Source organism: Gallus gallus, chromosome 12, assembly GCF_016699485.2.
Source record: "Gallus gallus isolate bGalGal1 chromosome 12, bGalGal1.mat.broiler.GRCg7b, whole genome shotgun sequence".
Classification (NCBI taxonomy): Eukaryota; Metazoa; Chordata; class Aves; order Galliformes; family Phasianidae; genus Gallus; species Gallus gallus.
Window position 1 is genome coordinate 13,847,927 of NC_052543.1, and position 15,088 is coordinate 13,863,014.

Consider the following 15,088-nt stretch of genomic DNA (forward strand, 5'->3'; position numbering starts at 1 on the left):
GCCATACCCTCCTGAGGGCAGAAGTCAGATTGCTTAAAAATTGCTTGGGACGATCAGAAAAGCAAAGGCTGAGAAGGACACACGGAGCCCATCTGCTCAGTGGTGACGTCCCCAGGCCAGGACAATGGGCTTTGTAACCACTCTGCACTATCAAAAAGTAAGCACCTCCAGGCATGGAGTTTCTGCCACCTCCCTGGGTAAATCACACCAACTTCAAGAGCTTGCCCTTGAAAGGTTCACTTCTCCTTCTTTCCCCTCATTAAAAACAGAAGATTAACAGTTTTAATTACAATTATTTTCTTTATGTTAGGATATGTTGTTTCATGGGAACAATACTAAGCGTCTTAGGAGTATCTTTCTACTTCTATGATATGGTTTCCATGACTTCTTCACATCGGTCTCACTTACTCAACTTTATCATCTTTCAGCTCTCTATAATTAAAAATAATTCCCGGTAGTAAAAGCTTAATATAAAATTGTACATTTCAAAACGGCAGATGAAATTGGAAAAGCAATATCCCCAACTGCACTCAGAGCAGAGTGGCGTTAAGCAAGATAACACCACTGCAACAAAGTGCTGGTGCTCGATCGTATGGACGGTGGCAGAAGTGACAAGGTCCTGCTGGTACTGATACTTTGGTGCAGAGCCAAAGGCTTTGGGAGATATTTGAGGCTGCCAGCATGCCTCACAGCTCCCTCCAGCTCATTAGGCATTACTGAGGCTGAGGGATGAGCACACTGGGGTGTCCCAGAGAAAGCAAAGGAGATCCGCAAGCTTATCATGCAAAAGTGTTGCCCTGGTGAGTATCAGAGATGTCCAGCAACAGAGAAGCCACTGATGCTGTTTGTAAAAGGTGGGAATATCTCAGAAACTTGCTTGACTCAGAGCTGAGTGAGGACTGCTGAACAGAAGCATAGTGATGCTATGCTTGTTAATAAAGCACAGAAAGTTGATGGCATCCCCAGTCTTGAGCCCAGAGAGCAAACAGAAGAGCTGCCAAGCAGCAGGAGCCTGTGGGCAAAGAACAAAGGAGAATGTGCTGCTGTGGGAAGCATGGCTACAGAGCACCCCAGGAGCTGTGCATGGGGCAGCCCCACGGCCAGGCGGAGAGGGAGGGAAGAACACTGGGAGAAAATAACATTTCCTGGTTTCAGATTTAGCTGGAAAGAAGCCCGCCTTGAATTGACTGCACATGGTACAAAGCAGCAGCGGCTCAAAAACAGACTGAAAAATTTGTTCGACTTAAGGTCACCAATTCATGTGATGAAGTTACAAGATGGAGGGATGTGATTTTGCAACGGCTGCTTGACGTGGTGCTGCTGGCACACGTGGGACCCACCATCCCATGCGGCCCTCAGCTGAGCACTCCTCCTTCTACAGCATAAAAACAACAACAACAACAAAAAACCAACAAAGGAATGTGAAGGAAGCAAGGCCAAACAGATCAAGAGGAAAATCTGGCTCCCAAGGCCCTCTTGCTTGGGATGCAGAAGCATGTTTCCAGGCAAGGTCCATCTCCATGAGGTTCGACATGAGCCCAATTGATCCGCAGGGTCTGTAGGACAAGGATGTCTCTTGTTTCATACAGCAGTTAACGGGGCACAACCTCTGCCTTTGCCAGAGCCCATAACCTCAATAGCACCAACAGTAAGTCAAAGTGCTGAAAAAACCCTGGGAAAGGCAGGACTGCAAGCAGAGAGAGCCTGAAGCCAAAGCAGCGGGAGGAAGAAAACAGTTCTTTGCAAATGGTTTGGGACAACAGGAGCAGTGCCTGCCAAGCTGGCCTCATGCTGCATCCCTCCAGCCAACAGCTCTCAGGCTACATGAGCAGGGATTTGCACTCCTGGGCTTGTTAATGCAATGCTCCTGCCCACAAAAACCCTGTCTGCCTTGCTGAGGATCTTATTTCCAGCTCAACTGGATGGGCACATGGGCATCACGCAGCAAATGCCGCCATGTTAAAATTCCTCTTGGATACAGAAGGAATTGGGCAAGCAGCTCTATCATCCACTGGCACTGCTTATCTCTGTTCCTTGCTTGCTTTTTCTGGGATGGAAATAAATGGGCTGCATTAAGGAGCAACCCTGTCACTGAGACAGTGTGAGAACAGAGCCTCGTCTGCAGCACAGGGCCACCAGACGTCTGTGTTACGCTCTATTATAAAGGATTTGCATGCATTTGTGCTCACATTAGCATGCAAGATTGGGAATCCCTCAAAAAAACAATTCTCTACTCAGCTTGGATGCAACGTGTAAAATACAATGGGGTAATTCCCTTGCATCAAGGTGTAAGATGTATACGGCGGACCGATTTCTTCCTAGCATTGAGCCATCATTCTGATTGCAATCAGACTTTTCAGTCACCAAACTACAAGGCTTCGTGGAAAAAGGGAGAGGCTGAGGATTTGGAGTGGCTCATGTGACCCCTGAGCCTCTTAACAAGGGCTTCTCGATGTCCCTGACTGTTGTCTCCTCCCTTCATTTGGGAGCTAATCAGGCATCCTGCCACCCCGAGCTCCAGCTACACAGTTCCATTTCCCCAGACCCCACAGGCAAGGCAGACATCTGCCCAAAATGAAAAATGAACAGAGCCCTACGCTCCCACGGAGTGCCCTGCAAATCTCGTCCCGTGCAGACACTGCTCTCCCATTTTACAGATGGGAAAGCTGAGACATGGCAGCAGGAGGTGCCGTGGGGTTCATAGGGAGCACCCAGCCCAGGTTTCTTTATTGACACCTGAAACATCAGCTTCTGCACAGGAGCCCAAAGAGAGATGCTGCATGCCCACAAAGCTCAGCTGCAAAGCAATGTCTCTCTGAGCAAAACCTCTTGCCATTTCACACTCTTCCAGACTCCAAAAAAAACCTGTCAGCAGCAATGAATTGCAAAGAATTTGTATCACCTTTGGGTTGAAAAGGAAAGCTTTTATCTACAAAACTGGGATGCCGGAAGTCAATGGAAGGGCCACAGACATTTCCAGTAGCAGCAACACAAAGGACAAGGTGCCCTTGGTGTCTTCCAAGGACAGCTCACTTGACCCAAGATGCTGTAAGAGCAGTTGGCTTAAAAGATCAACATAAGGCAGCAGCAGCAGAGTACAGCAATGCCACGAGACGAAGGAAGGAATAATCCAGCAGCCAAACTATTCCCATAGATGCAGCTCCAGTGCTGACAGTGGAGCGGGCATAGCTGCACATCTCCAGAAAGGTTTGCAGTAAGTCTCTTTATTGTAATGCCTCCTGATTTTCCTGGTGCCAACAGCAGCAATTGCTCATGTACTGAGGTTGGTGTTGAAACTTTTATTACGAACCCCATTTCCACTCCTGGAAAATTTCTCCTCTCCTGGCTGATGCCATCCATGCCGAGTCTCAGAATGGAGACTCATTTCATTTTTAAGACTTGGTAAAAATCCTTTACCATTTCAAGATTTCTTCTTGCTTAATCACAAAAAAAAAAAAAAAAAAGAAGACAAATAAAAAAATCAAGAGCTACCCCTAGCACTGCAGAAACAGTCTCAAGAGGATTTCTTGGGCTGCCTTATTGGTGAGTCAGGCCATCCGCTCAAGGATGGGTCCACACCACTCTGTCCGTCCCCAGTCCCTGCTTCCCTGGGGCAGAGCCCAGAGCAGCCCCCAGGCTGCCTCCGGTTCTGCTGGCTGTGGGTTTGGCATCATGTGGCAGACAGGAACCAGCAGCACAGAGCTGTCCCCGTGGATGTCAGACCCAGGGCTCAGCTGTGGCTGCTGGGGACCGAGCCCTGGCTCTGGGCTCAGCATCACTCCCATGTGTGTGCTGCATGGTGCTGCCCTATGCCACGGGTGATCTTGTCAGATTTTTATTTAGACCATTCAGCAGCCTTCCAGACTAACAAGATACAGAGCTGTATTTCAGTGGGTTTCTTCCCCTTGCTTAACTGAAGGAGGAAAATTGCCTCCAAGCCACAGGTTCAACACAAAGTCCTCAGCCTTCCAAACCTGCGTGACTCAGGTCCTTCTGTGAGCAGCACTCATCCCCCTGTCCCTCTCTCTTCACCCACCACTCCGCAGCTCCAGCAGAGTCTCCCTTTTGCAATGGCTCTGCCAGAGCAGGAGCTGGGCTTTGCCCTGAGGCTGGATGTGCTATTTAAAGGGACAGCACCAGCTTGCATTTGTAGCATGACAAACAGAAACCCTGGGAAGCAGTAAACACATTTCTATCTGAGCACATCCTAGGCCCTATGCCCGAAAGGAAAAAAAAAAAAAAACAAAACACAGTTGATAGGCCAAATACTGAGACACAGGATGAGCTGCTCTGGAAATGGTCATTCTTTCAAAAGTTGAGGCTTAAGCAACATCCCCTCAGACAGCATAGTGACCCAATTGTGCAAGCAATCACTGCCAGACCGCTCGGTGCGCAGCTATCCCCAGCCAGCAGCGAGGGCACGGCGCTGGGTGCTGACTTGGGCTGAAGCCGGCTGGTCTGAAACAAGCAGCAGGAGGAGATTAACATGCGAAGTAAAACGTAATCTGGTTAGCTGCAGATCGTTTTACTTTACAAATCTGTAACCCAGGCTCACGCCAGTACCCTGGTAAATACAAAGCATTGATGCCAGACGTGCGAGTGCTCCCGCAGCAGGTGAAATAACAGCGGAATAAAAATAAGTCAGATGGGTTACATGATAACAGAGCTACAACTGGAAGGACGACGCTGCATCTGGTGCAAATAATTATTTTGGCATTATTCTGCCCAGTGCTAATCCTCAACAGCTCAAAAAGATTCAATCACTGTTTAACCAAGGCATCACGACTGCAAAACTGGATTAAAATCTTTCCGTGGTCACAGGTCACGTCTGTGTCACATCTGCTTAAAATGTTCCTCCAAGGAACAGACAAAAAGGAAATCTGACTTTACAAGATTGCACTGCAAAACACAGCCTCCAGGTTTCAGTTCTAGGTCAGTTTATGCTTAGGCATTGTGGCATTAAAAAGAAGGATGTAGAAAGATTATTACTTTAAAACTCCCTATCCTCGGGAATCCAAAAGCAGCACAATAAACATCTGAGCTGTAATGTCATCATCCAAGTACAGCCTGCACAGTCGGCTCAGCAATGCCCGGAGAAGCCAGGATTCCTGGAGATGCACTGACCAAAGCAATGAAATTAGCATCGAGAGAGGAGGATTTTTTTAACACTTATTCTCATTTAAAGCAAGCTGAGCCTCTCTGACCATTTTTAAAATGAAAAATCTGTTCAAGTGGCATCCCCACGTCCGCCTTCCCGCAGCTGCAGAGCTGCAATTTAACCATTAACCTTTTCCATCCATAAACAACGAGAGCAGTGAAGGTTGGGAAGAAACCCACAGCCCCTCCAAAGGTCGCTGCTTACAGCACACAGCAAAGTTAGCGCTCAGCGATGCGCACGCACGGAACGCCGCGCATCCCTCCACTCTTCCCCCCTTCTCCTATTCCCCCCTAAAAACGTATGAGAGCACCGAAGTTGTTCCAAAGGCGGCCCTCTTACCTGCCGGCGTGGATGACACCGCCGCTACTCGTGCCGGCTCACTCGGGGCTGCCCAGCTGCTCGCAGCACCGCAGCACGGCGAAGCATCCTGGATGCGGGCAGAACGGCGCTCAGCCCGCGTGCACCCGCTGCCGGGCGGTGGGGCGAGACGCAGGGCTGGGGCCGGAGCCGCTCAGAGCGGACTCCTTGCTGGATGTTACGTGGCGGCAGCAGAGAAAAATCACCCCTGGAGAAACACGCCGCTTTCCCCCCGCGCACTAAGCTTTCGCTTCAGTTGCTTTGCTTGAATTCCAGCTCCCAGCCTGGACGGATCCCACCTTCCGCTAAAACCCTCAGTGGTGGCAATAGGACGTCCGATTTGCTCTCCAAGCACCAGGCGCTAACGAGCGGAGATGCAGCCCGCAGAGAATAACGGCGGGTGCGGGAGCGGCGCGGGGCTCTGCTGTTGCATTGCTCTCCTCTCCTGCATGCTAATGAGCAATGATGTCAGCAAGCCAAAGTCACCGCATCCGGACCGCGCGCCGCTGCCCGGCCACCCTCGCATTTATTTACATGGAAATCAGCCTGCTCTTATAAATCAATAAGCCCCGCAGGCTGCTTCGGGGAAGGGAGAGCAAATCCTTCCCTCTGGCTTGCATGTGCGCCTGGCAAACTGTTGGCTCCGCACCAGCTGCCCCAATTGAATGGTGTGAAGCCGCTAATTATCTTTCTCCGACTATCGTCTCATTTGGTACTGACCGAATCGCAACTCGCTGTCAAACTTAAAGTACTGCTTCGTAGGTAAGCGGGCTATTAAAGCAGCGATCTGCTGGCTCGGAGCAGCGGATCGTTTTTCTCCTGGCTTTTAATGCCCTCTTAATTATTTTCTGCAGTCATTTGCTACGATTCCCCACTGGTTTTTCGACGCAGCCTGTTTGTGCACCAGCAGGGCTAAATATTCTGGGAAATGCAAGTTATCAGCGCGGCCTTATGGGCACCGCATATTTTAATACATTTTCTTTCACATGGTCCTGAAAGATGCCCGATTCACACCTTCTGTGTCCCCCCCCGGAGCAGCTGCCCCAGCAGGGAGGCTGAAGCTCCCCTCCCTTAATTTCCAGTATTCACAGCCATTACTGGAACAGTCGAACGCTTGCAATTCTTTTTAGTTATTTATAAGCGCAGCTGCAAGTGCAGGAGTTGAGCCCTCAGCCTGTTGCTGTGCCCAGCTGGGTCCCTGGTGCCAACAGCACCACCACCACCTCCGCTGCACGGTGATAGGGAGGATGCTCTGGAGCAACACTCATAAGAAACAAGCTCCTGCAGCCCCCCAGCCTCCTGCACTGGCACATCCTGTCCCTCCCGGCTTGTGCTGGCGTTGCAGGCAGGCTGTCAGCTCGCCTCTGTCTGCTTCGTGTACCAAGGCCCCACGATGACGTATTTTCCTCTTAACTTCAGAACATGTTAATTAAAATACAAAGGAAGCGAGACAAAACTAAGCGGGGTAAAAGCAAATAAAGAAGCCTGCTTGTAAAATGATAGCGTGGAACAGAAAGTCTGTATGCAGAGCAGAAATTACCCATGTTTACTGTAATGATCTTCCTGGAAATACGTTGTTAAAAGCAGAGTAACGAGGGGCTGCAGCTGGCATATGAACACGTACCATGCCTTGTGACAGGTCCTGTAGGTGCTCTTTTTTGCTAAACACCAATAAAATGCCTGACTTTATCTGCATTCACTCCCAAGGAGCAATGGCCTGTGGCTATAAAGCCTTGGGAACAGAGCATCAGTGCTCTGACTGCCCCTCAAGCAGCAGAACCATTGCCCAACCCCACCCCCTGCCCCCATGATGCAGTCAGCCGCAGATCTGACCCCCCCGAGATTAGCCCAATGTGGGGCAAATGGAGGTGTGAGCCCCATGCCCCCAGCTGGGCATCCTACAGCAAAGTTGGGTTCTGTACTGTGTTCTGCTTGGCTGTCCTGGCCAACCGGATCATCCCAAAGACAGGAATCATACCAGAAAGTGCAAATATACTCCAAGGCTGGTGCACAAAGATGAAATGTGGGTGAGAATCATGAGCTGATGTAAAGGATCAGCAAAACCACTGCTTATAGCCGCTCTGCTTCATGGCTAGCTATAAGCACGAGAGCTTTGCATCTCCAAACAGCAAATATTACTGTTGTTCCTGGCATTTTTCCTACTCCAACACTCACAGGCCTGAACATCCACAAAATCCAATGAGCGGGCTATTCCGAGACCAGAAATCAGATTAGAAGATGCCACTTTTGGACATGTAACTGTCTTAGGCAAGTGGAAATGAGCCTTCCTGCTCTGAGCGCTGCTGGACCGCTGGCGATCTCTACGTATTACCGTTCCCTAATGCAACACTAGAGAAAAGGCACACAGTATTCCTTGATGGATGCAGGTGAAATGGGTGTTTCATTAAGCAGCATAGTGAAGACTGAGCCACTGGAGCACATTTCTGAAGGTCACACGGAGGACTTGCACCTCTACAATGAAGGATGCTAACAGCTGCCTGCAGGGAAGCCAACAACTCGAGGTAAAACCTTAGCTGCTGAGATACAGAATGAAAAGCAACTTCACCAAGAGCAGGGAGCCCATGCTCAGGTTCAGAAGCACGTGATGGATAACTGTTCTTGTGCTTTTAGCCCTATCTTTTTGTCCTGTGCTGCTAGTTGTAAAGGCAAAGACCTGCACATCACACTTTTCTGCATTTGCACAAGTTCATCCCTGCAGCTAATCTAACAAATCACTCCAAGAGCCCCCTAAGTTCTGCGTTCTCCCTTCACTTGGCATACTGCTCAGCCAACAACCTACTGCGCTCCACGCGACATTGTGCTCACAGTGGGAGACAGGGCACGGCCACCTGCAGCCACACAGATACTGTTGAACCTGATGGGTGTCAGGTCAAGTTGCCTTTCTGAATTATTTACTGAACATCCTCTGCTGCAGCTTGACAGGGACGTGCTGCCTCAGGATATCTGCTGTCCCAAAAAGCTGCCTGTGGGGTGAACGCTGACTCCTGAGCTCCTGAGTGGCTTAGGGACAGCAGTTTGACAGGTGGGCAAGGAGGAATTAAGCTTTTAAAACACTATCAAGCCCAACAGCAGACACACGGTCCACAAGAACAGCTATCTATGCTCCCTGCTAACTCAGCCAGCAAACAGAACTGCTGCACGCGGTGTCATTCAGAGCAAGGCACACTGCTCAGGACACATGGCGCTGGCAGACTGTCCCCATGCTTTAGTTGCAGATTGGACTCCAATCCATCACTGCATCACCTCCTCACCCCCTTTCTTTTTTTTTAAATCACCTTAATGCAAGAAGCTTTGTAGAGCTTAACAACAATAAGGTTTTTCATAACCTCCGGCTTTAACTCTGCGCTACGATGCTTTTTACTTTTGTATGTTACAATCAAATTTGTAACAGAATGTGAACAACAATCTGCATGCTTATGCTTTATTTTTCCCCCTTTGCTAGCCTGGCAGTATCCTCATCTAAAAGCTTTTTAATAGTGTCCTTTAATAATGTCTACAAAAGCCTCATTAGAGCTCTGTATCAAAACTTAAGCTAAACAAACTCAAAGCTCTATTTTTTAATTAAATATTTTTCTTGGGGCCTTTCCATGAACAATAAAGCGCTCCGTGAAAATACGCTACAAAGGAAATCCATAAATCTTCAGCTTATCTCATGGTAGGTTTTCCAAAGTTCTAAGCTTTAGATCGGCAACGCAAATTAATTGCCCATTTACACCAAGCTGAAGATGCACTTATAGGACAGCCCTGTGCTGCCATGCACCTCGCCACCTGACGCAGCCAGGGTCCTCGTCACTTTACATGAATGTTATTATATCTTTTTGCTTCAAACCTGTCTGATCGGGTGTTTCAGGTCAGTGGTTACACCCTGAGGGTTTAAGCTTCTCTCCGTGCCATGCACAGGAAGGCTCTGCCTCCACCTGCTGCCCCCAAAAGCTGTGCAAACCCCCGGTGTTTTGTTTCTCCCACGTTCAGCTGTCCCTGTGCTCAGCGGCCAGATGTGAGCTGTTCCAGGGTCCTGCAAAAGCAGCCCATTTCCAAGTGCCATTCCAAACACAGGGAGATGGGTCACAGCCAATCATTCAGTGGGAAGAAAGGTAGCAAAAGGGGTTTTTGTTTCCCACTCAAGAGTGTGAAGCAGACCTGGGTGATACAGCACCGTCTTGGAAGAGCAGATGGGCTGTGGCGCATTGGTTTGGCCCACCCCAGATTCCACTCATTACAAGGCTTCTACACTTCACCTAACCTTGACACTGTGATAGGTGGACGGTTGGACTGGGCGATCTTAGACGTCTTTTCCAACCTTGGTGATTCAGTGATTCTATGATTAAATATAAAATAATAATAAAAAAATTATACAAAATGGCAGTTCAATTTGATTTCACCAACCCAGACTCTCCAGGATCACGGACCTGGAGCGCACAAGTCAGATCAATGCATTTTAGGATACCACAAGATTTGCATCCTGACTGTCCTGGCTTGAAGGTTTGGTGGACACCACACATCCGTAAGACCACTTGGCATCAGATACATATGACAGTAGTTGTTTGCTATTCTTCCTTTTAATTAGGAGCAACAATTTGTTATCACAGCTTGACATTTGCCCATACTTAGAAATTGCTTCCTTGAATGATATGCTGAAATTACAATGGGTTTTCTGTGTTTGTATTGGTTTTAGTAGCTCATAACAAACCATGAAATTCATTACTCTTGCCACAAGCACCCATGAGATATGCCAGCCAGGGCTTGATTTATACAGAGATCAACTCATGGAAGTTAAAAGGCTTCTAATGCTGCCTGCAAGACCTCCAAGATTTGATATTTTATACAGTTGAGTTCTAAAAAAATAATGGGTGCAAACTATGCTGTTGTTTTATTTGCCCGAGGAGCCCAAGCGATAAAATCAGGGTACAATCAATTCACTAAATATTCATTAATTTAAGTATATAATTTGAACAGCTTTTTTAATGATAAGCCTTTTGTCCTCCAAGTTACTACATCCTTATCATAAGTTACTACATCCTTATCAATTTTTAACAGCGTAGATGCTGTATATGGGCAGATACTTAATAGCAAAACTTGTCTGCTACAACATAATCCAGCAAAAACATTCTCATTGGAAGAAATCACTGGAAAGCAGCCTGTGCCCTCAGCATCCTTAACAGAGCAGGCCTGTCAGTCATCTCCCACTCCCATTTCTCAACGCCATGTCAAGCCTTATACATCAAGTACAATATCCAAATCGCCAGCCCCATCAAGATCATTAGAGCTGCTCAGCCCATCATGAAAAGGTCAGCGCGGTGCGGAATCAATCACAGCCCCCATCAAAGGCAGCTGCGGTTGAGAAGCCCCAGTCCCTCCCTCCTATAACCTGTCATCTCCTAAACTGGTTTCCCTTACTGTAAGACATGGTCCAGCTTTTATCTTATCGCAATCTACAGGGAAATGCAACTAAGCCAGCTGCCAAACGAGCAGGACTCCAAGGGAGGGATTAAGACTGTATCGGGTCTGGGTTGACCACCTTGCAAGGAGGTGATGCTGTCACAGCAACAACAGGGCACAGCTTACGGCTGTCCCCAGCTGGGGAGTTGCACTGTTGCATCCCACCCATGGAGGAGCATGAGCACGACACCACAGACTTATGGCACTTCCAACACCGGCCCATCAGGGCTGCCTGTCCGCAGCAGGTACCAGGAGGGCTGAGGGCACCCAGTCCCTTTTTAATGGGGGACAACAACAATATCAATTGCAGTTGCTCCTACCAGCCACTAATTACTTGTTCAACAGGCTGAAAGCCACAGGCCATTTCTTCTTTTTATTTTTCCCCTACCAAACCGTGCTGCATAAAGCATTATCTTCAAAGGGGCAAAACAAACATGGTTGCTAAACATCAGCAGACTAAATACATCAGCCTTTTAGAAGCAATTAATGCTGCTAGAGACTTAGCAAGCCTCATTGTTCCATGGTTCAGAACGGGCTGCTCTTCCAAGTGAGGGCTGTGTGACAGTGAATAACCCCCCACAAAATAAAAACCAGGTTGGGAATCCGGAGGAGCTGGGATTGCTTTTTGTTGAGCATGTAACTTCCATTGTTTCCTTGCAACAAAAGAACAGCTGATATTTTGAAGCCAATTTTGAATCAAGAAGTGGGGATCAAAATGCTTTGCTCCCTCACGCTGCCACGGCACAGAGGAGTGGGGAGCACTATGGCCTGAACACCGTCTCACCTGGCTCTGAAATAAGCCCACAGAAACCAGCTCAATGCCTCAAATTCCTTCTATGCATAAACCATCATGATCCCCCTGTATCAGCATGGGGAAGCAGAGGGGAGGGCAGCTGGGCTCCCTGCAGCACTGAGCACTCCAAACGCATCCTCTTGCAAGACAGTCCTTATCTCAAAGATGAGCAGCTATGGATGGCCAAACAGACAGATGGGGAAGGAGAAGGGGAGCTCACGATACTGGCGAGACTGTTATAATTAGTGTAATAAGTAGCAATCACTGCTCAACAGCTGCCTTCCCCCCAGCGAGCGTCTGCTCCATGTAGCACAAACCCAAGGACGAGGCGCATTCTGACACCTGATGTACTTTGAGCACCTCTGCTCTGAAGTTTTGGCTTTATTATTTTCCTTCCAGGTAAGACGTGGGGAAAGCAGTCATCCTGCTCTGCAGCCCCTCCACATGAGCAAACAGAAGGACCGTCCTGAATACAGACTCCGCTTTGCTCCTGCCTGATTTCACATAAGGCTTAGAACAAAACCTCACCACCTCTCAGTTGAGACAAACCTAAAACCCATGGAACCTCAGAGAGGAACCATTCCATAGAAAATATTGAAGTATTTCTATCAGGTTTTGCCATGGGCACTGGGTGAGCTTTTTGCTTGGTGTCAGGCTTAGGCCACATGCTAAGGAGTTCAAGGGACCCTTCCCCAACTTTTCAATAGCTGAGGACTGAGCTCTCCAGCATATCCCTGGTAACCCAAATGACCACTTGCTGCTTCTCATCTCCTTTTGGGGACTGCACTGTGATAGAAGAGAATGACTCACCTTACTGACGCTGCTCCACCACCCAACCCCTTATCAGTTTGAAGACATTACTGGATCACAAATGCAGCAAGCAGTGGGGTGGCAAGGATGCTTATGTGACAGCCACGGGTCCTAATGAGCAAAGTACACTGTGGCTTAGATCCAGGCAGCTTCCAAGACCCCGGGCACATTGTGAACGCAGTCTCAGGGAGGACTGCTCCATCTCTCTCCTTCTCTGCCAGGCCTTCGTCTACAGCGATGGTCAACAGGAGTAGTAGGCTGCATAGGCCCTAATGGATATTTTGGCAGGAGTTAAGCACTGAGCTCCCACTGACTTTGAGTGGCTGTTAGACGCTGATAACATGTCTGATGTTCAGCTGTTTGGAAGCATGAGCTCTACGCTCATCGTACAAGGGGCTGTTTCCCACAGTGTGGGTTCTACAGCGCTTTGGAAAATAAGAGCATTGAGAAAACAAATAATGACAAGCTCCAAAAGCAGAAAATGTTTACCATCGAGGAAATTTAACCCCTCTGTGAAACAAGCTCTGGGTGAGGGGCTCAGCTGTAATTGCAAGTGGGTGGTGAACTGCTGGGACCAGGATGTCAGCAAACACCAAGCTGAAGGGTTAAAACCATGCCACGAGAAGCCAGAAAAAGGCTTTCTTTAATTTTCCAGTGCAAAGAAACACATCTGTACTCCCCTGGCAAGCATCACACCAAGGTAACAAGAAGAGCAAAAGAGCCATTTGCTGTGACTTTGATCATCTCCCACTCCTGCAATTGATGGGGTTCACCAGGAGCCTGAGCATCTCTGAGCTGCTGCCTTCCCTGTTAACAAAGGTTAACAACCAGCTTACGTTAATCAAACCGATGCATGCAGCATGCAGCAATGCCTTGGCTCATGCAAAGTGACAAAGTGTGACACAACAGTGGTGTGCAGTGAGCAATGCTCAGCGCCGTGTGATGGAACAAGCCACACAGTTTGTGTTAGTGTTACTGTGACTGGGAGCAGTGAAGCTCATTTCTGGTAAAGCAAAGGGTACACCTGGGTACACCGAAGCCTGTGGAAATGAATGAGCCTTTGAAGGATGTAAATGGACCCCAGAGAAATCCACGCTGAATCTATTAGCTCATTAGGTAAGATTATCATTTATGTTATACGAAGGGCATCCAGGTAAAGCAGGTATTTCTCTTATATCTGCATATATCACTTTTACATTTGCAGATAGAATACCGAGTTTGTCTCACGATGCTCTGAGGAACTTTTCCCTTCCAAGCAGAGAGCCTGTGGCAGATGGCCAGCACAGAAGGGACATGGCCAGCATCGTGCACACAAGGCTTCCACTCCAACCCCCAGATAGGATAGACATAGGGAAGCAGTACAGACTAGGAAAAGGGTATCCCAGAACCTGACATAAGACCCCACCTCATCTTAATCTACCAAATAGCCATGGCTTCAGACTTTCCACTTACTGCTGTGTTAGTCCAATGGCCTCTGCCATGATCCTTGTAGCCGAGGATGCAACAGCCAGCAAGTAAACGTATCTCAATCAATTAAGTATCATCGCTTACAAAATACAGGAAATAATCTAGATTTATGACACTGGAATAATTTGATGCCTTCTACCCCATTAATGAAGCAAGTGTTAATGCCATTTTATCACCAGTTCTAATCTTCCTGGCACAATTTCACATGACGAACGATGCACTCCCTGACTTGGTACCTACAGCCGATGTTGGACACAAGCCCCAGGCAGCAGCTGAGGGCTCAATCTCCGCTAATCCCATCCCTTTAAAGCAACTCCAAGTTGAGCAATCTAAAAGGGAGATGTATTAAGTCACTTTGGCTTATCTCTCTAATTGCCTGCCTGTGAATCAGGGGACTTGGTGTCAGCCACCCGCACTCACACAGGCGTGGAGATGAATTAATGCCAGGCAGAGAAATCAGGCCTGAAATATTTACTGTGAGCATTTTCAGGACTCTGAGTGAAAGTGTGGAAATACTGCTCGCTGCTGCAAGTCCAGACCCAGGAATGGAGCCTGCAGTAAGGTGAGAGCCCTCACCTTCCCTGTGCTGCATAACACAGCAGCTCCACTTCTTGACAGCTTTCCTGCTCTGCCCAGGGCCAGCACAGTGAAAATGTTAATGGATACAGCTCAATGAATATTCAATGCATATTTTCTTTCGAGTCCTCCCCTGGTTAAATAGCCCCCTCATTACCGAAGCTCATCTTTCTTTTGTTTTTATCTTTGCATTGAGTTGGAAATGTCAGCACAGAAACCAACTCTAAAAGAATAGAACCCGAACACAAACCTCTGGGGAACATAAGGAGAAATCTGGCCCTCTTGGAGCAAGTATTCAATCTCTGCTGCCTTTCAGGACATGTAGATAAAGGCAGAGGGAACAAGCCAGCACCACGGTTTCTTTTTGACTGTAGTTACTTGTCTGACATTGCCATCCCTTGGCTTTCTTAATTGCATGCAGAGGCTCCCAACCCCAGTGAGGCACAACTGCCCGTACTGCCTGGATA

At 48.2% G+C, this 15,088-nt stretch overlaps 1 protein-coding gene across 3 annotated transcripts in view; it reads right to left on the reverse strand.

Moving 5' to 3' along the window:
- The window catches only part of PRICKLE2 (prickle planar cell polarity protein 2), an 89,924-nt gene that overhangs the window by 30,574 nt on the left and 44,262 nt on the right, over positions 1–15,088 (reverse strand). The window contains exon 1 of one of the 3 annotated variants that reach the window (XM_004944662.5): positions 5,498–5,969. The exons of the other annotated variants lie outside the window; for them this stretch is intronic. The gene's annotated coding sequence lies outside the window, so the exon portion shown is untranslated. Of the gene's footprint in view, positions 1–5,497; positions 5,970–15,088 lie in introns of those variants that run through there. 3 annotated transcript variants of the gene reach the window in all.